The sequence below is a fragment of the Felis catus genome, chromosome B3 (genome assembly GCF_018350175.1).
Source record: "Felis catus isolate Fca126 chromosome B3, F.catus_Fca126_mat1.0, whole genome shotgun sequence".
NCBI lineage: Eukaryota > Metazoa > Chordata > Mammalia > Carnivora > Felidae > Felis > Felis catus.
In genome coordinates, this window is record NC_058373.1 from 139,774,371 (window position 1) to 139,796,710 (window position 22,340).

The following is a 22,340-nucleotide window of genomic DNA, read 5'->3' on the forward strand; positions in this document are numbered from 1 at the left end:
CGGCAGCGAGCATCAAGCTGCATTAGAATGAATTAAGGAGATTAAAGCCTCCCCAGGCTGTTGGGGTCCTTCTCCATCCCGTTTCCTCGGAGGAGCGGTCTTAGTGGCGCGGGGCCAGTGGGGACGAGCGGAGGTGGCGTGACCAGCCAGGCCGACCTCACCCCGGGACCCAGCGCTGGGTCCCTCCCACGCATCCATTTCACCGCAGAGAGAGGTCGGTCAAAGGCGTCCCCCGGGGGTGGGCGCACAGGTGCAGGGAGTGGAGCCCCACGGTGTGGTCCCTTCCGAGGCGCGCACCGTCCTTGAGAGCCACCCCTGCCCCTCGAGGGGCGAAAAGTCCTCCTCCGGTCCTGCGGTGTGACAAAACCCAAGGAGGGCGTCAGATGTGTGCGCTCTGGTGTTTGGAATTTAAGTAAAATCTGTAATTTTCCCCCTGCATTTCCTCAGAGAAATTAGCTATTCTATTCACTGCATAAATTTTCAGGTTTTGCTAGCACGACACTCAGGGTGTTGAATTTTTTATGACAAAAATGCTGTAATAATTGTTGAACAGATGTAAGTGTTGGAGACTGGGCTCTGGCAGACCTCACGAAACCTTGATTAGCAATTTAACCCTGTCCTAGCTTCTGTCCGCCCGCCGGGGGGACGAGGAGGTGCGGCTCCAGATTGTTTCACGGGGATGTGCTGGAAGGCGAAGAAAGACTTTTCGAGAGAGGCGAGGAGGTGCTCTCATGAGCGTTTCTGCCCGGCCGGGGAGGGAAGAACTCGGCGCCCCCTGACCCTGAAATTGCCACGTTACCAACTTGTCTGGCTGGGTGGTTAAGGAGCCAGTTGACATGGAGGGACACTTGTCATCGGCCAAGCAGCTTGGACGCAGGAGACTGGACGGGCCGCACGGTGTCTCCCGGGGAGCAGGGAGTGATCAGTCTACGCCCGCCCGCTTCTGGGCCCTGCCTGGCATGGGCCAGCCGGGCCCACATTTGCACCTCAAAGCTGAGTCGTGGGGGGGGATCTCCCTCCACGCGAGGCAGCCCAGCCAGGCGGGGGGCGGGGGGGACTCGCCGCCCAGGACTTTGTCCACCCCGGGATGAAAGCATGCAAATGCCTCTGAATCAAAAAGGTAAATCAAAAGAAAATGCCAGCACACAAGATGAGGCGGTGGTGACAGCCCGTCAGCCACCGAGCCACCCGACAGGCCCCGTGGCTGCCAACAGAACCGCCTGAGGAGGCTGCCACCGAGACAGATGTCACGGCGGGGAGAGCGCGCCTCCGTGGCTTTGGGAGCAGGAAGTGGGGTTCCATGTGGCCCTGGTGAGCGAGCTCCCACCCGGAAAGCAGGGTGTCGTTGGGGGCCAGGGGTGGGGGCCAGGCGGCAGGAAAGAGAAAGAAGGAGAGGGCCGCTCAAGGTCATTGGCAAGGGAGGAGCCAAGTTATAGGCCACCCTGAGACAAGCGCGTGGGAGTGTGTGTGTGAATGCACGCACTCTCACACGTGCGCCCTGAGTGCAAGCACTCGGTTTCCCTGAGGGGCTTGTGGCCTCCTGTGACGGCTTGCCTTTCCAGGCGAGGGGCAGTGGCCACGTGACCTTGGTTTTCAGGAGGCCTTTTGGTGGTTTCTGGCCAAGATTGGGTTACCCAGCGTACAGAGCGCGCCCTGGCTTCGGGCGTGGGCCCGGCAGGCCACATGGAGACAGGTGGAGGCAGGTCCAAGGAAGTCCCAACATCCACCTTGCGGTCTCCGCTCCCAAGACCTCCGTGGACGGGTGGTGAAGGTCAGCACAGGGGCCCAGAAGTTTCTAGGATATTCAGACCCCAAGCACGGAAAAGCACCGGGCTCCTTTTCCTGTGCATTTCAAACTCGATTCGGTATGCAAGCAGAAAGTCAAGGACGTCCCAACATAAAAACCGTGATGTGGCTTTAATTCGTTTTTGAGAGACAGAGAGAGACAGAGCACAAGCAGGGGTGGGACGTGGGGGGGGGGTGCGGTACGCAGAATCCGAAGCAGGCTCCAGGCTCTGAGCCGTCGGCACAGAGCCGGACGTGGGGCTCGAACCCACGAACCGTGAGATCGTGACCTGAGCCGAAGTCGGGCGCTTAACCGACTGAGCCCCCCAGTCGCCCCTGAGGTGGTTTTTAAATACCAAATTCTTCCAAAAATTGCTTCTGCCTTTGGGGAAGAGGCGGCTCCCCTGTGCCTGAGCCCTAAGCAGCTGTTTTCGTCTGTACCCTGGAAGCCCAACCCCAGAATGGGTGTGAAAAATAAATTTTGTTTGTCAAAGTCTAGAACGATTAACTTTCGTCTAGGAAGGTGATGACATATACGCTGTTAGCTATAAAGGTAAAACACGACATATTGGTTTGACCATAAGAAATCTGTTAGTTTTAAAAATCTAAAAAAAAAAAAAAAAAAAAAGGGAAAACAAGCAAAATCCAGAACATTTGCGAGTCAGGCGGTCAGTGTAACAGGGTTTCAACATGTAGTGACCAGGTGTTTGGTGGTGACAGAACGTGGCACTTCACCTTGTTTTCTTACCACCCGTACCTCAAGTTCATGCCTAGGTGGGGTGGGGGGGGTCTGCTGGTTTCGTATCATGGGGACAGTTTTGATGTCTCTGCCATTGCCTCACTTTTGCAGACGCTTCCCGAGGGCTTGTCTCCACCCTGGATTTGTTGAAACTCCCATAGGCGTAAACCTGTGATGAGTCCTTCAGGGCAGTCAGAGCCCAGGAAGGGTCCAGGCCAGTGGGGCGTGGACAGGATGCTCTTGGGTGAGAATCTGTCCTGTGCCCAAAGAAAGCTGGCACCAGTGGACGTGTGACCCTTAGCATCTCCAAGGCTTAAGGCCACTGTTTCTAAAATGCCACGATTAGCGACCGACTTCGGCTCAGGTCACGATCTCACGGTTTGTGGGTTCGAGCCCCGTGTCAGGCTCTGTGCTGACAGCTCGGAGCCTGGAGCCTGCTTCGGATTCTGGGTCTCCCTCTCTCTCTGCCCCTCCCCTGCTCACACACACTCTCTCGTTCTCTCTCTCAAAAATAAAGAAACATTAAAAAAGTAAAATACAATGCCATGATTACCCTCCCCACAGCAGTATGGCCAGGATCAAAACGTACAGAAAGCTCGTACGTAGTGGGCTATGTGGCAACTGCTTCATAAATATGTGTTGTATGGAACATCACAGAACAATGAGATGCTAATAATTGAACCCACAGTATGGGTTCTATTTAGAATTTATTGGACACTTAATTCAGACATGATGATATACCTCAAATCATAAATTATAGCCAGGGAGATTCTGGAGTACCATCTCACAAAGAGTTGCTTTCTAAGGGAACGATCTCTATTCTGGTCCAACTCAAATATTTCTCCCTCTCGCATCTCTGCTGGCCTTCCTCACTGTTGCGCTTTTTTCTTTTCTTTTCTTTTCTTTTCTTTTCTTTTCTTTTCTTTTCTTTTCTTTTCTTTTCTTTTCTTTTCTTTTCTTTTCTTTTTTCTTTTCTTTTCTTTTCTTTTCTTTTCTTTTCTTTTCTTTCTTTTTTGTATATTGTACATCACTCTATGCTCAGATAACCATTTTGTCTTACATCAAGGTCCCTGCTACTAGGGTCAGAGGATTCTCAGTGCATAATCCTTGAATTCACAGTTTCGATACTTTCCTCCTCGAATATCTATGAAGGAGATTGCTTTCTTCCAGCACTCTCTATTCTGATTCAGACTTCATTTTTAAGGCGCCATTATTTTATTTAATGCAGTCCTGTACTAAACCATCTCATGTTCTTTGTTGACCAAGTCGGGACCCAAGCCACCCCCACTCCTACCTACCATCTATCCATCTCTCGAGTTCATGCCGTAGGCCAGACATGGTGTTAGGCGTTGTATACACATTTGGCTCCTGGTATGACTTTGAGGTGGATGCCATTTATTGCCTCCCCATTATCTTGTCCTCCTTCTTTCTTCCTGCCAATAGAAGCCCATTTTTCAATGACATCAAAGTACCCCGCTTAGGACTCATTTCTCAGGCTCCCTTGCTGCTGCTGGAATGACCATGGACTGAAGTCTTCTTATATGAGAAAAATCAAACCCTCTTTGGTAAAGTAGATGTAAGTCCATTTTTTCCCATTACTTAAAGCTGTAAATATTTCAGCCTGATTCTGTGTTAATATTTCCCCTTTTTGGATAAGGAAAACAGAAGCTCAGAGAGCACATCTGGGTCAACAGATAAGAAGCTTAGGAAAGTTTCAGTCTCTCGGTCTCCTGCCTGATTTCAGGGCTCATGAGCTCAGTCAGCTTCACTGTGGCAGATAAAAGATGGCCACAACTTCTTAGACATTCCTCTCACCAAAAGTCTCCTTTCCTTGAACTCTGCATGGGTTCTGTAACTACGTTGATGACAAGAACATGGCAGAAGGGATGCTCAGGACTGAAGGCTGGCACCATCAACTTCCTGGCTTTTGGAATGTTCTCTTGAAGGCCTAAGCCATGTGCTAAGTCTGGCTCTTCTGTGCTCACCATGCTGGAGGAGAGGCCACCTGCTGGCATTCTGGTCAACGGTTCAGCTGAACCAACTGGGTAGTGTGTCAGTCTTGTGAAGATAGCTATCTTTGACCCTCAAGACCAGCCCCTCCACCAGCTGAATGCCATTGAGTGAGCTCTGTCAACACCACTGGAGCAGAAGACTCACCGGGCTGAGCCCTTCCAAGTTCCTCACCATAAAATCATGAGTTATGACTGCTGTTTTAAGCCACAGAGTTTCGGGATAGCTTGTGTAGCAGAAATAGATATTGATCAACCACCATGAATAATTCATTATAACTACAAAATGCCAGGGCCAACAGGGAGTTGTCTCCTCCTTGCGTTACTTTGTCTGAGTTCCTTTTGAATATCTCTGGAAAATCATGGCCATGGCTTTCACTCTTATTGATCTAAACCTAGACTCCTCATTCATATCCTTTGTTCTGCTTCCAACTGCCCCTTGAGTGGATTAGGAAGAATTCATTGTCTCTGGCTCTTTGGTCGCGAGAGTGACTTTTTGACACCTGATTTTAACAACATGGCAGACTGGGTCACCGAGCATTGCCTTCCTCGCACAAATACATGGAAACACTGAAGACACATAATGATATTTAAAAATACATACAGGAGCTCAAAATAAAGGGAGTATGTAGGTGCTTGAAATGCTGTTTCAGTTTGATGAGACTGTATATTCTACAGGGGTATTGACTAGTTTTGGGGGCTGACGATTTTTTTGCCCACATTGGGATGGGAGAGTTAGCTTGGGTCTGTATGTGGTGAAGCCAGAACTGGGATCCCAGCATAAAACATACACATTCAAAAGATCTGGTAGACTAGGAAAAACAGCAAGAAAGCTTGTTTTCTGCCTTGGCCTCTGAGTAGGGAAAAAATGTCTTTCATGAGAAATCCAAGCTATAAACTTGTATGATGCATGGCAGTAAGGTCCAACTTTATGTTACAACCGTGATGTGGAAATTCCAAGTCCAGAAAGCTAGGTACAGGTCTAGGGTTCCTGTAGAAGGAGACACAAAACGATCCTCTAGAAACACATTCTGACACTTGGGCCACATGGATCTCCTATAGGTTTAAAAACAGCAAAAACTAAACCAAACCTATGCTGGAAACAAACTCAATGGAAAATTACAAAGGTCTACTGGGAAAGAAGTCATTGGAAAGGAAAGTAGGCAGACACACTGAGCTAAAAACTGGGCATCTCAAGGAGCGGAGATACGAGAATAGAATAATAGTAGAAGACTCTGGAAGGGTTGATAGTGTACGTATGTGGATACATTTAAAGGGATTAAAGCAGAGAATGGGACACAAAAGAATTTTTTTAACATATTCACTTTCAGTTTGATCCAAGATAAAAATAGATCCCTGTATAGAAAGATCAGTAAGTACCTTTAGTCTTTTAGAATATACTTACTAAAACCCTCCCTGATTGTTCCAGGCTGGAATTTTATTCTATATTCCTGTACAGTGACCATTGCCGAGCAAAGGAAGCAAATTCGCCATCTTAACGAGAGAATGCCTTTCAGTGTTCTTCAACCGAGTAACAAGTGTGGCAAGTTCACGAGCCAGCGAGAGAGACCTTCGACTTGAGCTAAGTGGTGGCCATTGAAGAAGCCATGAGGCAGAGGCCCGAGGGAATCAGCCAGCTCTGCCTTTGGGGGCGTGCCCAACCCTTTGGTTCACTGACTAGCTCTGACTCGACCCGGGAGCTCAAGTGCCTTAAGTAACTCTTACAAACCAAAGCCAGAAGGCCAACGTGCAGCACCATTCACGGTAGCCCGCAACACGCCTCATCCTTACCCCGGGGGTCATGTGACTCGTATTTGGCAACCTTTGACTTTTCCACTTATCACATTGGCAGGGTTTTCTTTTCTATCCCGAAGAAAATGGTGGTGGTTTGTATACAGCTGCAGGATAGAGGACTCATGACATATGTTCCCTTTTCACATTTGATTTTGTATTTGATGGTTCTATCCTTTTTCCAGTAACTGAAGTCTTAGGGAGGATTGATTTTCTCCCTTCCACCAACCCCAGAGCTAGAATCCAGGAGAAACATGAATGCCTTCAAGAGAAAGGTGTCTGCTTCTCAATGTTGGCTTCACATCGCCTTTAAAACGTCCCAACGTCAGGACCACACTTGGACGAAAGAGGTGGGAATGCCCCAGAATAGAACCCGGTAGGGGTGCTGGATTAAATACAATGTCTGGGTCATGAACCAAAAACATTATTTCCATCACATTTAACCTGGTGGCCTGTATTTTTATTTGCTAAATCAGGGAACCCCAACCCAGGCATTAGTGGTTCCTTAACATCATGAAAAGGCCAATTCCTGGGCCTCCCCTCCAGGGATTCTCATCCTTACATCTGGGATAGGACCCAGGAATGAGCATTTCTAGCAAGCTCCTGGGGATGCTTAGACTGCTGGGCCTCTGACCACACTTAAAAAAAATTTTTTTTTCAGTGTTTATTTATTTTTGAGAGAGAGACAGAGTGCAAGTGGGGTAGAGGCAGAGGGAGAGGGAGACACAGAGTCAGAAGCGGGCTCCAGGCTCCGAGCTGTCAGCACAGAGCCCGATGTTTATTTATTTTTGAGACAGAGAGAGACAGAGCATGAACAGGAGAGGGGTAGAAAGAGAGGGAGACACAGAATCGGAAGCAGGCTCCAGGCTCCGAGCCGTCGGCCCAGAGCCCGACGCGGGGCTCGAACTCACAGACCGCGAGATCGTGACCTGAGCTGAAGTCGGACGCTTAACGGACTGAGCCACCGGGCGCCCCATTGAAGCCCCATTTTTGTTGCCAGTAGCTTCACCTTCATTCAGCGAGTTATCAACAGCATGATCTTTGGGAAAGTTACCTGAGCGCCCTGAGCCTCGGTTTTCTCCTTTATAAAGTAGCTACACTGATACGGATTTCATAAGGCGGTGGAGGGTTAGAGAGAGTTGTTCTAACACGCCCATCTCTTGGAAATGGCCGAACTAGGTTACCCACATGGCCCGTCAGGGAATGTCGGAGAGCAGGTGCTGTGACTGGGCCCCTGCACCTGCAGTAAATTGTCACCATGTGAAGAAACCGCTCAGTGAACCTCATCTGGTATTCAAAGAGAAAGTTGGATGTTTTTTTTTGGGGGGGGGACATCTTCAGGTTTTTGATGCCTGTAAGTAGTTAAAAAACACCTTTAAAAAATTTTTTTTAACGTTTATTTATTTTTGAGACCGAGAGAGACAGAGCATGAACGGGGGAGGGTCAGAGAGAGAGGGAGACACAGAATCTGAAACAGGCTCCAGGCTCTGAGCTGTCAGCACAGAGCCCAAGGCGGGGCTTGAACTCACGAACCACGAGATCATGACCTGAGCCAAAGTTGGATGCTTAACCTACTGAGCCACCCAGGCACCCCTAAAAAACACCTTTAATACAGACCTTACCAGGCCACACATAACCCATCTGCTGTTCAAGTTGGACTGATGTTTCCCAGTTTCCCTTCCCTGTAGACTGGTAGCGAAAGTAGCTTGTGCTTTTGGCTGTAGCTGTTTCTACTCCACAACTTGGTATACTGCCGTCAAGTGTTGTTTGTGGATGGGCTGGCCAAAAAATATGGAAACGGCCAGGGTGCCCGGGTGGCTGGGTTAGTTAAGCGTCGGATTCTTGATTTTGGTTCAGATCGTGATGTCGCGGTCCGTGAGTCCGAGCCCCGCGTCGGGCTCTGCGCTGACAGCGCAGAGCTTGGGATTCTCTCTCTCCTGTCTCTCTGCCCCTCTCCGGCTCCTGTTCTCTCTCTCTCTCTCTTGTCTTTTAAAAAAAGAAAAAAAATGTGGAAACGGCCAATGAGGAACATGGACATAATAAGTTCCAAAGATAGGGTGTGTGTGTGTGTGTGTGTGTGTGCCCAAAGTTAGTTGTTCTCACTCAACAGTCTCAAAACCCCAATTCCCTGTCAGTATCTGCATAAGCACTTACCTCCTGGAGGGCTAGGTACCTATCAGGTGGGGGAGCAAAGAAAGTGCTGGAAATGGGCCCTCATACTGACCAGGAGATGGCGACTGGGGTCCTATGATGGCCTGGGGAGGCTCTGAAGGAGCAGAGCCACTGGGTCACGGGGTCAACTAACCTGGGGCCAGCAGCCTCCTACCTGCTGCTGTGAATAGTTGCGTTGGAAGACAGCCACGCTTGTGAGTTGAAGAGTTCTTGTCTTGTCTGTGGCTGCTTTCAATCCACAAAGGCAGAGTCCATTCGTTGCACCAGAGACCCTATGGGCTGCAGAGCCTACTCTCTGACCCTTGGCACAGGAAGCTTCTCGGAGCCCTGACTAGGTTAGACAGCAGGCCTCCATGTAGAAGGAATGACACGTTCATTGCCAGCTCACCGTCCGCCCCCCTGCTCACTGTTCCCTGCCCTCCAACCTCTGCTCCTCCACTCCATCTTCTTCCCACCTCATGGCTTCTGCCAATCACCGTCACTGCTTCCGCAGAACTTGTGCTTGCCAAGGACGTGTCATGGGTGCTCTCTCCAAGCTCCCGCATCATGGACTTTCAGCCTCACTCCCACCCCCTCCAGGATCATCCGAATCTTCCAGTTCAGACTCAGAGATGGGGATGTGCCTTGCCCAGTTCATGTGTTCTTGTTGGATCACAACAGAGGTCTCTGTTCAGCCTCTGGATTGGCTTTTTGTAGGTCAAGTGGCTACTCTGACCCAACAGACCGATGTCTCTAGTATGGCCTTAGTACCAAGACTGCAAGAGGGGAATTCATTATTATTATTGTTTTAATGTTTGTTTTTGGGACAGAGTGAGCGGGGGAGGGGCAGAGAGAGAGAGAGGGAGAGAGCGAATCCCAAGCAGGCTCCGTGCTGTCAGCACAGAGCCCGATGTAGGCTTTGAACGCACCAACCCTGAGATCGTGACCTGAGCTAAAGTCAAGCGTCAGACGCATAACTGACTGAGCCAGCCGGTGACCCCAGGAATCCGTTCTTGATCTTGTCAAGATTCTATCCTGTACCATGGCTTTATCCCAACTGGCTGACATGACCAACATTTCTCAGTGGATAATACTACTCCTGTTTTGTAGGTGAAGAAACCAAGACCTTTGGAGGTGAAATGTTTAACCCTGGATGAACCACTCTACTAGCGATTGGCAGGACCACGCCTCTGGGTGGCTCTCCTTGGATGGCCCTAAATCCTGGGGTTTTTTTGCTCATCCCCATTGAATTGTCAGAGTCCCCGGGGGCAGGACCTGATTGGATGAAGAAAAACAGGCCCATGCAGAAAGGACAGAGAATGGAGGAATGAATCAGGTGGTGAGAAAGTCCCAGTGGATGGGGGAGAAGGAGCAGGTGTGGAGTGGGGCTGGTCGTGTGGGCAAGAGCCTAGGAAGCATGGCAGGTTGGACTGGCCTGCACCCCCAAGGATGGCTTCAGAATCCCAGGGACTGAGTATGGGCAGTATTTCCTGGACCCCTATCCACATGCTTCTAGTAGAAGCATGGCAGAAAAGAAAAGAGACAAAAAAGAGTCAGCAGGCCCTGAGAGAGTACACTCTCGGTCACCAACGAGCACTCAGCTTACAGCTCACGGCGACGGGAGCACACCGCCTTTAAACTCTTATCCCATCGGGGGGAGACAGTTTGCAAAAGAAGGTTTCTGCAGGGGCATGTGATACGCAGAAGAGATCTGCTGATGTAACAATTATTTGCACTATTTATATTCAAATGTTCTTTTAAAAAATGCAGCATCCAAATTTACCGATAGTAACTGTGTGCAAATCAGGAAACTTATCTCCTTTTTATAGGCTAAAGTCAAATTACACTTTACATTTTTCTCACTTGCGGAATATTAGATTGCGGTGTCTAAATGACTTGTGTTTAGGAAAAAAAAGGTGAATCTTCAGAACAAAATTTAAAACTGCATAAGCAGTTTAAAGGGTTTTTTTTTTTTTTTTAGAAATGAGCCGCCGACACTTATTTGTATGAAGCTGGTACTCACATCAGCGCTTCTGTTAGAGCGGAGCCCTGAAAATCATCGCTCTGGGGTTTTTGTTATTACCCGGTGGACGTTGGGACTGTTGAATAAAGTTCTGGAAGAAAGTCGGCTGATGTCCCTGTTTGTTCACGGTAGGAGCCAATCAACTTGTTTTCTGACCTGTAATCTGAGACCTGATTGAGTTCTCAATATCCTGCAATTCACAGATTCTATCCCCATTTACACACACGTTTGTAGTTGTCACATGGTTTTCAGTGTTCTTAATGAGCTGTTAACAAGCTGTCAATTACCTATGCAAATTAGGGAGCCGCCATTGAGAGGTGGCTGAATCTGGAGTTAAAGAGTGCTACCTTGGAATGTTAGGGAATCAATCATTCCAGCTTTAAATAGCTGTCTTCACCCATGTGTCTCTTGTCATGTCTGGGTCTTTTTTCATTATAATACCTACCACATAAGAAAAGCCCTTTGGGAATTTTGAAGGTGCTTAGAAAAGAGCTCACCTAAATCTTTTATAACTTTCAACTTGGCTTACATATCGCCCTGGATGCCTCCTTACTTTTTCATGTCTGCCTTTCTAGGCATGCTCCGCTCTTGCGTCTGGTAAAGGAGCACACTGCTATTTCTGTGCTGATGTCAAGGGGCCCCTGGCTCTAGGGGACCATTCGGGCTCCTTCACCCCTGTGTCTCCTGCAGGCAAGATCTCTGTCCTCTCCACCCCTTGGGGGAACTCCTAGGCACAGGTACACGGACAGCAAATACGTCAGGCTAAATACCAGGAGTGCGAGCTGTTGACTCAGCAAAGTTTGGCTGAGTCCCTTCATCCAGGCACTCTGGATGCCAAGGGGAACAAAACCAGCCTCGCTGCCATCATGGAACTGACATTCTGGAGGGGAAGGCAGACAGTGAACAATAACGGTACTAAATAAGGAAATGCCGTCGGGGTATGGGGAGGTGATGCATAACGTGGCAAAAAAGGCAAAAAAGAGAAAGCAGAATACGGAGGATGTGAGGTGGTTGGAGGGGGAGACAGGTGCAGTGGAGATAGAATGCCTGGTGAGGCCTCATTGTGAAGGGGCTACATCAGAGCAAAGACTTGTAAGAAGGGAGGTTGTTGGCCACCAGGATACCTGAGGAGGAACACACTTAAAGCCAACTTCAGGGGCGCCTGGGTGGCTCAGTCGGTTAAGTGTCCAACTTCGGCTCAGGTCATGATCTCGCGGTGCGTGAGCTCGAGCCCCGTGTCGGGTTCTGTGCTGACAGCTCAGAGCCTGGAGCCTGCTTCGGATTCTGTGTCTCCCTCTCTCTCTGACCCTCCCCCATTCATGCTCTGTCTCTCTCTGTCTCAAAAATAAATAAATATTAAAAAAAATTTAAGGGGCGCCTGGGTGGCTCAGTCGGTTAAGCGTCCGACTTCGGCTCAGGTCATGATCTCGCGGTCGGGAGTTCGAGCCCCGCGTCGGGCTCTGTGCTGACTGCTCAGAGCCTGGAGCCTGTTTCAGATTCTGTGTCTCCCTCTCTCTCTGACCCTCCCCCGTTCATGCTCTGTCTCTCTCTGTCCCAAAAATAAATAAACGTTAAAAAAAAATTTAAGGGGCGCCTGGGTGGCTCAGTCGGTTAAGCGTCCGACTTTGGCTCAGGTCATGATCTCGCGGTCGGGAGTTCGAGCCCCGCGTCGGGCTCTGTGCTGACTGCTCAGAGCCTGGAGCCTGTTTCAGATTCTGTGTCTCCCTCTCTCTCTGACCCTTCCCCGTTCATGCTCTGTCTCTCCCTATCTCAAAAATAAATAAACGTTAAAAAAAAAAATTAAAAAAAAAAAAAAAAAAAGAAAGCCAACTTCAAGTGCTAAGAGCCTAAGCAGGGAGCAGGTTCCGGAGCAGTGACATTGCAGGGCAGTGGGGAAGGGGGATGTGGCATCTGAAAGAACTATCCAGGGGAGAGAGTGGGTTGAGTAGGGGGAGTGAGATCACGTGGACCACTTGGATAAGCTCTTTCATGTGTCCTCTGAATGGACTGGGAAGCCATTGCTTGGTGTTGGTGTTTATTTCTTGTTTAAGCTTAATGATTTCAGATTTCCAGAGGAGTCGCACAGAGAGCACATTCTTTGCAACTTCACTCAGCTTCCTCCAAATGATCCTATCTTTCATAATGATGGAACATGGATTAAAATGAAGAACTCAACTTTGGCGCCATACTATTAACTAAAATGCAGAATTTATTGGGATCTTCCCACTTTTTTTTCTATTGATTTTTTGTTTGTTTTTTAGTGTTTTTTTAAATGTTATTTTTGAGCGAGGGAGAGACAGAGCATGAGTGGGGGAGGGGCAGAGACAGAGGGAGACACAGAATCCTTAGCAGGCTCCAGGCTCGGTGCTGTCAGCACAGAGCCCGATGTGGGGCTCAAACCCACAATCCAAGATCATGACCCAAGCCGCAGTCAGACACTGAGCCACCCAGGCGCACCCGACGTGTGACTTTTAAAATATTTTTATTTTTTACTTTAGAAAGAGAGAGAGAGCAAGCAGGGAAGAGGGACAGAAGGGGAGAGAGAGAGTCTTAAACAGGTTCCACACATAGTGTGGGGCCTGATGTGGGGCTCGATCCCATGATCTTGGAATCATTACCTGAGCTGAAATCAAGATTCAATTGCTCAACCAACTGAGCCACCCAGCTGCCCTTCCATGTATGATTTTGTAACATTATATATTGCTTTTTGGGAAAATACTGGTTTACTGAGTTATGTAAATCTTCCAATTTTTGATACCTTTAATTATAAGATATTTTTAAAAATCACATTAATATTACCAGTGATCTCATCAGAAAAGGTTGTAAGTATTGAGGAGCTGTCAGGCTTATGGTAACAGATGGGAGTTTTCTAAAATTCAAATATTTTAATTTGAATCCTGATACTGTCAGTCCTTTCTTTTGAAATGACAGACTCCTTTTATTCATTTTTGAGAAAAAAATATCTGCTAAGTACTCACGTGAATACCATGATTTTTTGGTCAGTTGTTCTTTTAAGTACAAATGTTGCTGTGTGAAAAAGTGGCTAGTTCAGCTGGCAACTCAAGCATTCCTACGTCATTCATTCATTTTCCTTGGGACAAACATCACACTTTGGGGTGCAACTGAAGTGTTCTGTGTGTACATCCTTTTTTTTTTTTACACAGAATATCTAAAAGAAGTGCCCATAAGAGTCAAGATACAATAAAGTTAATTATCTCTTCTGATCCATGAGGGATAGTCTTAACGGAAATTTGCCTCTAAAAATATTTTGTTGTTGTTGTTTCACTTGTGTGGTGGTAAAGAATCCAATGGCTGCGAAAAGAGTTTGTTGCCACTGCCTTGGTTCATGCTAAGGCACCTGCAGTTTTTACCCTGCATAGTGTTTGCACCATCAGTACACATGCCAATAGAGTAAAAAGAGACAAATAGTGTCTTATAATTACTATAGAAATAATTTTGACCCTGTAGACACCTTGACAGCATCTTGACCACAGACCACTCTTTGTGAACTCAGGTTCTAGCACAAGGCTAGACATTTTGGTTGACTGGTTGGTTGGTTTGCTTCCATAGCCCTTCTCAGAGAATTGTTCCAGCTCTCAGGTTCTGCAGTGAGGGTAGGAGGCCATATAAGTCCTTTCTTCCCTCCAATCCTCCAAAACTTGTTCAAGAAAGGGTGAGAACTTGGCTAGACAGCATCTGATCCATTGGTAAGGCAGTAGTCCACTGGGGTCTCTTTTTAGAGTGTTCGAGGAAGTCATGGAAATGTATATAGTCAGGAATCAGTGGAATTGGAAATAGGGGCCATATTGAATGGAAGCCATTTTTATCCACCTAAATGCTGCCAAGAAGGTGAAGGAAGCTGGTGTGTCATATGCAGGTCGAAGCTTGAGAGCAATGCAGTGTAGAGAAGAGTAGGAACCAGAGCCCTTGAGATGCCATGGAGATGAGATACAAAGATAAATGGAGAGAGAGACAGAGAGACAGAGAGACAGAGCAACACAGAGAGGGAGACAGAAAAAAAAGATAATCAAGAGACAGAGATTAGAAGAAGACAAAGAGAGATAAAGAGGCAGAGAGAGAGAGAGAGAGAGAGAGAGAGAGAAATAGAGATAGAAATCAAGAGATACATAGAGATGAGGAGGAGAATGACACATTGAGAGAGGTTGAGAAAATGAGAAGAGAGAAACTGACTTCCAATAGTTCCGTTTACTTGTGTGTTAATTTGATTACGTTTCCTAACAACATAGAACATGACAAAGGCTCTAGGGGAGATTCAAAGTGAAGAGGGAATTAAAACCTTGAAGTCTTTAATTATGAGAATGCACCAAGAATCTTAAAAGCCTCCATAGAAATTCACTCGAAACCAAAACTTCGGAACTTTTGGAGGCACAAGATTTAGGTCTATTTTTGTTTTCATCCATCTCAAGAGGACATTTATGTTAAAAAATAAGTTTGAATGTCAGAGTCACAATTTCGACTTCTCACCATGGGCCACCAGTAATCCTGATTGCTCTGAAACATACAGTGGATCTGGAGACCGGGATTAGACACAGTCTTCCTGCCATATGCCCTCTTTAGGATTCTTTCTGAAACAATCCGCACCAGATTGCCTGCTAATCGTCCTGTGGCATCTCCGTGGTCAGAATGCCATTTCTGGCTTTATTTTCTGTTTTCTGTTTGTGCATAAGATAATCTTTCTTTCTTTCTTTCTTTTTTTTTCCATCTGCAAACTCTAGGGGGTAAATTTTGAGCATGATGCACGGAGATTTAACCATGGGACTCTCATTACTGTTAATGGGAATGACAGCACTGAGTTTCAGAGCCCAAGAACATTTACCCCTTGGATGATGGTGTTTTGTGCTTGTTTTTTTAATTGTATTTACAAATAAAGCTGACATACAAACAGCAGCAGCTCCTGGGATGATGGCATTTTAGAAAATGGGTGGGAGTCGGACCGTCCTTGGATCCCCAACCTAATGCAATGCAGATTTGGAGAGAGGGGTGGCGGGGTTCCCTGCACCTTTTAAGAAATTGTAGTTACACACCCAGAGCATAAAATTTACCATTTTTAGGTGTACAGTTAAGAAGCATTAAGTGCATTCATCCATCACTGTCATCCACCTTTGGAATGTTTTCATCTTCCCCAGTCAGAAACTCCATACCCATTAAACACTAAGTCCCCATTCCCCCTCCCCCACCCCTTGGCAACCTCCATTGTACTTTCTGTCCCTATGAATTTGACTACTCTAGGTACCTACTGTGGATAGAAACATGGAGTCTTTGCCCTCCTGTGACTGGCTCATTTCACTTAGCACAGTGTCTTCAAGGTTCAACCCTCTTGTAGAATGTGTCAACATTTCCTTCCTTTTTAAGGCTGAATAATATTCCATTGTTTAGATAGATCAAATTTGGTTACCCACTCTTTCATCAATGGACCTTGTGTTGCTTCCACATTTTGACTATCATCAATAGCGCTATTGTGAGCATGGGTATGCAAATATGAGTCCCTGCTGCACTAATTTACATTTCCGCCAGCAATGCATAAGCGTTCCAGTTTTTCCACATCCTCGACAACAGTTGGTATTTTCCCTTCCTCCCTCCACTTTCCCTCTTTCCTTCCTTCCCTTCCATCCCTTCCTTCCCTTCCTTCCCTTCCTTCCTTCCTTCCTCCCTCCTCCCTCCTTCTCTTCCTCCTCCCTCCCTCTCTCCCTCCTTCCTTCCTTCCTTCCTTCCTTCCTTCCTTCCTTCTTTCCTTCCCTCCTTCTTCCCTTCCTTTCTCCCTCCCCCCTCCCTCCCTCTCTCCCTCTTCCGTTCCTCTCTCCCCTCCCTCCCTCTCCCCTCCCTCCCTCTCTTCCCCCTCCCTCCCTCTCTCCCCCCTCCCTCCCTCTCTCCCCCCTCCCTTCTTTTCTCCCCCTCCTCCCTTCCTTCCTTCCTTCCTTCCTTCCTTCCTTCCTCCCTCCTCCCTCCTTCTCTCCCTCCTCCCTCCCTTCCTTCCTCCCTCCCTTCCTTCCTCCCTCCCTTCCTTCCTCCCTCCCTTCCTTCCTTCCTTCCCTCCTTCTTTCCTTCCTTTCACCCTCCCCCTCCCTCCCTCTCTCCCTCTTCTGTTCCTCTCTCCCCCCTCCCTCCCTCTCTCTCCCCTCCCTCCCTCTCTCCCCCCTCCCTCCTTCTCTCCCCCCTCCCTTCTTTTCTTTCTTTCCTTCCTTCCTTCCTTCCTTCCTTCCTTCCTTCCTTCCTTCCTTCCTCTCCTCTCCTCTCTTTCATAGTGGTCATCCTACCTAATGGGCATACAGATTCTCTGCATTTTGATAAACACCAGATAGATCATATATACTTCCATTGTTTTTTTTTTCTTTCCTAGCTCCCCTTTCCTTGAGCTTTAAACTTCAGAAAATGCTCCCCAAGCTCCAAAATTGATCAGGTGTCCCCACTTGGAGCACGGAAAACGCCCTCTGCATATCCCTATTGCTACGTACATCGCCTCATTTCTCATTTGTGGCTTCTAAGCCTCTCTTCCTCCCTCATATCTCTGCTCTGAGAAGGTGGCATCGTCCCTTACACCTACACGAGACCTGGCACCTAGTAGGCATTCAGTAAATACTGAATGAATGAATGAATGAATGAATGAATTTAAACCAACTCCGTTCTATGCGACGCACGTGTCTTTAAATTTGAAGAACAAAAAAAGGCTTATTACCGGGATGACTATATCAAAATTCAGAGTGTGCAGTAACAAAATAACACGACTGTAAACACGGAGATGGGAAAAAGCAAATTGACTAAATTATTAGTGTCATTTTGATTTCAGAAAGTGCTGCTTCTTTACACATAAGCAGTTACAAATGCAGCCTATAAAAGTTAATATTCATAACATGATTATCTTTCAATGAAAGTATTAGGGAAACACAAAATAATAATAATGGTAATGTACGGGGGGCGGGCTTCCATGGTAACCTGGGCACATCAATTTCAGTGTTTAACCAGGGACCTGTGGCTCTTTAAGAGGAGAGGTTCCGACGTCCAATTTCAGAGTGACCCTCAGTAACCGCATTGGAGGTCATGATTACGTGGCATTTCTTGACTACTGATTATTTAGAAGGCACTTTGGAAATTGCAGATAGCTTGCTTGCCCGGGGGAATTACAATCCACATACGATAAACGAGGTGTTAATTTTACTCTTTCCAGATCAAGCCACCGACATTCTTCTTCTTTCTGTCTTTTCTTGCATTTAGTTCATTTTCTGGTCGTTTGCAAATTTTTGAGGAAGGAACAGACAAGTGTGTTCGTGTGTGTGTGTGGGGGGAGGAGGGGTTGAGTACACACAGGGCTGGATGTATAAGATGAAAATGGATGAATGGTAATATTTACGCCTTTCGCACTGGAGAGACGTGTTGAGGATCATTTAGCTCCACCCCTTTTTTTTTAAATGATGAGGCTTTGAAACCGAAGGGGTCTCGCCAGGGCCGAGAACCCTGTCACTTAGTAGCCACAGAATTGGGCATAGAACCCAGGCGTGCAGCGGGTTGTAGAATTGAGGTTTGACGACTACTCCTTGGGTACGAAACGACCATGCTCACCCTCACGAGGGAAGACTGACCGTGCAAATAGGTTGTAGCAGTAAGTGATGAGCTCGGTGGATGGGCTCCCACTAACCCAGTCCTTGAGACGGGCCCTGACAGGGCCGATTTTCCTGGTAAGCAGAGTGCGTACAGTGCAGGGGGCACATGGCACGTGGAGGGGCCCACAGACGTGTTTTGTTTTCAGTTGCTTTGACAATCAGAGGACAAATATAATAATAATGAACGTACAATAATGAATCCAGCCTGGAGGGCATTCATCTGTATATCCCCCCTGTTATCCGACATAGTTTTGAAGATCCTTTTCTAGACGGGGAAGCACAGAAAGGCAAAAATGCTTCAGGCTTTGCCTCCCAAATCTCTCACGTTCGCTCGGATTTTTCAGCGCTCACCTCCATCGCTGTTCAGTTCATTTGCGGGGAAGCTGGACTCCAGATCCACCTTGAGAAAAGCGACTGTATTTCTGTGTTGTTTTCGACTTTCAGCAGCCAGCAACAAGAAATCAACTGGCCTCGGCAAAAGATGACGTCGTGGCCCCGACAATGGCCAAGTTTTGAGTTCTCCCGCGTCAGGTAGGGTTGGAACCAGGTGCTCCAGCGACGACCGCTGGAATGTGTCTCCTCCTCGCTGAGCGTTGCTTTCTCCCGCGTCGCCGCTGTTCTCTGCCAGGCTCGTGGTGGGGACATGCTAACCACCAGCGCAGCGCTTACGTTCTGCGAGGCTCACCAGGGCGCGCGGCCCATGCCCCACATTAATGGGCACTTGTTACAGTATGCCGGGCACCGTCCTGGGTCTTATTAAATCCTCAGCTCCAGCCTACGAGATTAGATCTGGTCTTACTCCTCTTTTAGAGGCTAGGACACTGAAGCTCGAAGACAGCAGCTGAAAGGTGGTCCTGAATTGCAGTGACTTGCGGGAAGCCGGCTTTCCACGGTGGCAGAGCCCCAAGCTCCGTAACCGCTCCGGGAGCCCTCTGCGGTGTGAGCCCTACGGGCCCTTTTAGCCTTGTGGTCCCGCTTTCTCCTTCACTGGACCTCTGTCAACTTGCAGCTCCTCCTAGCTCTCGACAGGCGTCCCTGTTCCCGAGGTTGCTTTTCCTCTTCCGTCTTCCAATCCTTCTCTGCCGTAGAGGCCCACACCCGGTGTCTCAGAGCTTCTGTGACACCAAGCGGAGAGTATCTCCAGTACGCTTTCCGCCCATTTTATCGCCTTCGTCTTGCGGCCGCTGGCCCTTCCTCCTGTATAGTGATCATTATATAGACGCCACCTCTCCTACTCAGGAGGAAACTTTTGGATCAAATAATCTCACCCCATTCCCTTAGAAGCCCCCATAGAGCCTGCCATCCCAAAGGTACTCGTTAAACATTAGTTCGTGAATTAAAAAGTTGACTCACTGGGCCCCCACCAAATATTAACTTCTACTCAAGAAGGCTCTCTTTTATGCCAGGCACGTTCATGCATTATCCCTAACCTTCATAATGACCTGCTTGGGCAGATAAGACTATTAAAGGCCTAAGAGATAGAGTGTCCAATGCCACAATGCCGCTCATAAGGGAAGATGCCAGGATTTGAATCCAGATTTGTCCAAAGCCAGAATTCATGTTTTTCCCCCACCCCTTTTTTCTTTCCTTTCCCCTCCATACTGTACGTTTGATGTATAGTTGGGGCTAAAAGTAGCACCTCTTAACTCTGAGTTCAGTGCCTTTGAAAGTACTTGACTCTAAAGCTGCAAGAGTGAAGACTTCTGTCTCGTAAGTCACTTTATATGGTATTCCTACCAATCACGGTGGGCCTTTTGGGGCCTACTAAATTCTTTGTCTTGGTGAAGGTTATCTTTCGTAATAAGAAAGAAAGAGGTGCCTGGGTGGCTCAGTCGGTTAAGCGTCCAACTTCGGCTCAGGTCATGATCTTGTGGTCCGTGAGTTCGAGCCCTGTGTCAGGCTCTGTGCGGACAGCTCGGAGCCTGGAGCCTGCTTCGGATTCTGTGTGTGTGTGTGTGTGTCTCTCTTTCCCTACTTCACTTATGCTCTGTCTCTCTCTCTCTCTCTCTCTCTCAAAAACGAATGAATGTTAAAAACATTTAATTATAAATAAGAAAGAAAACATTTTGTATCAGAGAGAAAAACGGCAATTAGAAAACAATTGGATATAGAATAAGAGAAAAAAGGGACGTTGTCAATTCAAATATGCCCATGTCGAAAAGGAAGGCAGCATGGAATCTCAAACCAAGGGTAGCTCAGAGGATAGCTCCTAATTCCTTTCTTCTTAGCCTGATCTGCTTGTCGCAGCCACCAGGTTCCTTTCTCATTTATCTTGTTTTTCACCTGGTCTCCACATATCTTTGTCATTCTTCAGCACAAAGCGGTTGGGTCACGGGACAGAGGTGGCCAGAGGAGAGATTGGGTAAGCATGGGTTTGGCAAGGTCAGCAGAATTTCCGCTTCCCTGTGCCCCACCCTAAAACAGGGCCACACGCTTCCGTTGGCCCACCCTGTTATTTTATTATTCTGTTACACTTAACCACCATTTGAATTATCTTTGTCCTTTATTTGCTTACCTTTTTGTTGTCTGCCTCCCTGTGAATATAACCCATACTTCTAGAATGTATATAAGCCCGTACTTCTTCGCAGTTGGGTTTACAGGTGCATCCTTGGTCTTAGAACATCACCAGGCATATGGCAGGTAGGGAAGGAAAAGAGGGACTGCCATTGGATGATTACATGGAATCAGAGCCATTTGATAGAACTCATGGTCCAGCGGGCCTAGATGATGCTCTGGTCTCTTCTGGCTCCTGTTTTCTAAAAGATCCAACGTTGCCTTGGCTTCTGGAAACTGGGCCTGAGGAATTAGTAGTTCTCTGGGGACAAAGTAGAAGAACAGCCCAAGCCAAGGAATTACCATGAGAGGAGGAAATACCAACCTTGCCTTTTATTATTACCATGGTTTTGAGAGGCTTCTTGGAAAGTTTGGAACGTGTCATCAAGTGATTAGATGGAACTTCTTGGAGTGGCAAGTGAGCATTGATTTTTAGGTGATTGAAAATGGATACCTGTTCATCTGGTGGGATCCCAATCAGGACCCAACACCTCTTTAAGTCAGTAGAAATTGCCATTACAATCAATGGTTTGTACTGAGTGTAAATCCTCCAGTCAAATCAGTAGGAAGTGATCAATAGAACTACTTTTTTGATGTCAATAGGCAAATGGTGTGTAAGGTAAGTCGATGGGGAAAGTTTCCAACTTTTCTCTGTAAACTTTTGATTCTTTGGCAATTTACAAATTGGAGGGATGTGCACAGAATCCTCAGGCTTACAGCTTCCTCTCCAGAAATCCTCACTGGTCTCTCACCCAACTCTGAGGCTTCTTGGTTTCCAATGGCAGCATCGTAGCCTTTAACACATCACCTGGAAAGATTGCTAGGGTATGTCTGAGGTATCGCAGGTAGTTTTTCTTTCATTTACTTGCAATCACGTAAATAGAGAGAGGAAAGAGAACAGAGCATCCCAAACAACCTCCCATCTCTTGCCATTTCATCAGTTACCTTATATAATCAATGAAGTTCCTGAGGGGAAATTGAGCTGTAATGGCTGCCTCTTAGAGCCTACAATCAGAGCGAGAGCTTCTTGATGAGCTTGATATTCAACTTATCCAGATGACTCTCCTTGGGCTAATTAGGATTGGGTGAGCTTGGGGAAATGAAGAGGTTGGTTGGGAGATAATGAAACCCTCGTTCCTGAGCTGCCTCAGAATTATGAAGCTTGATGTCCCGGTGTGGGAAGTCAGCAGCCCATGGGCAGTGAGCCCTGTCGGTTGCACACGGTGGCCAGGAGGCCAGAGAACGTGGGTTTCCTTCTGCCCGTGGGTACCCTCACTTGTATAGTCACTGTGGCCACAATCAACAGTTCTTATCCTGGTCTCCCTGACCCCTTCCAGGCTGTCCACATCTTACAATTTACCTGCTGAAGGTGAGGATGATGGTGATGATCACTACAGTAATAATAACAACAATACCAGCAGCTAACCTCTCTTGAGTGCTTCCGACATGGATAACATTGTCTAAGCATCTCCCGTGCCTTTACTTATTAAAATTCTCGTTGCCTCCTGCTCTTTTTTTTTTTTTTTGGCTTAAGGAAACTGTGGCATGTGAAGGTCAATTAACTAGCTCAAAGTCACATGGTGTGTAAGAGATTTGAACCAGGGTTTCTGGCTCCAGAGACCAGAGAGCTGATGGCTTTCATCACGAGGCCTGGGTGAGTGTACCTGTGAGTG